This window comes from Brassica oleracea, chromosome C2 (genome assembly GCF_000695525.1).
Source record: "Brassica oleracea var. oleracea cultivar TO1000 chromosome C2, BOL, whole genome shotgun sequence".
Lineage (NCBI taxonomy): Eukaryota > Viridiplantae > Streptophyta > Magnoliopsida > Brassicales > Brassicaceae > Brassica > Brassica oleracea.
In genome coordinates, this window is record NC_027749.1 from 46,174,411 (window position 1) to 46,176,353 (window position 1,943).

Sequence of the window (1,943 nt, forward strand, 5' to 3'; positions counted from 1 at the left end):
ATTGGTTTGCAAGATCTGGACGAACAGTTTGGGACAATATATCGAGACAAGAAAAATCACCTAAGACTTAGTTCGCTGGACTATCACCCTAGGTTTTACGTTCCCTAAAGTTCTATGACAGTCTCAAAGGCGTTTTTATTTCTTAGTAATTTCTTACGAAAACTCCAAATCTGATTTCCAAAATTTCAAGTCGCAAATACCTTAGTTCTCTCGAAGATGCAATTTTGTCTCTTCTCAGTTTTGCTTGCTCGTTTCCCCATCCTCTTCTTGTGTATGTTCGCCTTTTTCGATATTGGTGTTTATCCTTTGAGACTTGACATTTATCTTCCGAACTTGACTGATACGAAGGCAATAAAAAGGTTCAACGTAATCGTATAGTTTAGGCGGCTAAGGTGTTAAGTTAACCGTTGCCGTATTATACGATTAATCTGAATCTATGCGAGAAAACTAGTCTTCGCGGGTTTTTTTTTTTATCGTAAAGTTTCAATGGTAACTCCAATCGTGACGAAACAAGAGAAGTTTCGATAGAGATTTGAAGGATAACAAAAAGATGGAGGTAATGGCGAGTCGGAGCAAGCGAAGGAGTTTAGACGAGTCTTACTTGTTTTCGCCGTAAAATCTCAACGGAAACTCCGATTGAGACGAAACGAAAAGTGTTTCGATCGGGATTCAGAAGAGAAAACAAAGGAGTAGCATTTTTAGGCCTGACAAGTCGCTATGTAGCGAGCTGGAGGCCTGACAGGTCGCTACGTAGCGAGTGGAAGCAAGCCAAGAAGAGTCCTACTTGTTTTCGTCGTAAAATCTCAACGGAAACTCCGATTGAGACGAAAGAAAAGCGTTACGATAAGGATTCAAATGAGAACGCAAAGGAGGACCCTTTTTAGGCTTGACAGGTCGCTATGTAGCGAGTGGAGAGTTGGCTTGAGCTCGGTCGCTACGTATCAACCAAGCCGTGTGCTTGCTCGGTCGCTACATAGCGACCGAGCTGTGTAATCGATTTGTTGTGCTTCCTTTTTCCGCGATTAACCTAGGGGTTTCCTGCGGTTTTTGGGAGAACTAGTTTTACCCTTCCGAAATGTTTTCGGAAAACGTGTTTTGGTAAAATCCTTACGCATTAAGATTTCTTTTGTTCGGTAATGAGCCAAACTTACGGGGTTTGATAAGATTTATCGTGTCCCTTTATATTTAAAAATAGAAATCGCGAGATTGTTTCATTGCACGTCCTGTGGCGAAAATTCGCAGCAAGGTTTTCGATTTTCTCAAGAACTGTGGCGCGTTTGCATAGGCGTTGGCCATAGGCGCAGTGGCGGCTGGGGTTGTCTTACCAGCGTTGTTGTGAACTGCGATTTTGTATTTCGTATTTCCAGACATTGTTTTGATCAAACGTTTTGTGGGTGAGAGTAAGATTGATCTGTACCCCCTCCTTCTAGCGCCAAACTGTGGGAACCGAAAAATCGCACTGTTGATTTACGTTTAAATTAGGAAACAAGGAAAACCCTAATTTCTCAGAGGTCCCGGATCTGTGCGAGAGCCAACGGCAAGTGACAAAATATATGCGGAAATCATGGAAAGATAACAAACGAGTTTAGGGAAAACAGTAGATCTTATTTCGAGTCCGCGTGAGAGCATTGCGATCATTACAAGAGATCATAAAAGCTTTGGCCGCAAAGGCTGTCAGTGAGTAACCTAGTTCTAGCGGCCTAAAAGCTCAAACCTAGTTGACTCGCAGCTCGATAACAAAAGACGAAGAAAATACAGAAAAGGTTATTGATTGATTTCGGACTGAACCTTATGAAAGGCTGCCTACGTACCCCTTTCGAGGATCAAGCCGAATGTAGTTCAAGAGTGAACCAAGAGATCGAACTGCTTGTGCACGTTCGTTTTGTAATCGGGTGACAGTCATGGAAACAGAGCATGTCGAGAATAATGCCTCAGAGTTTCTA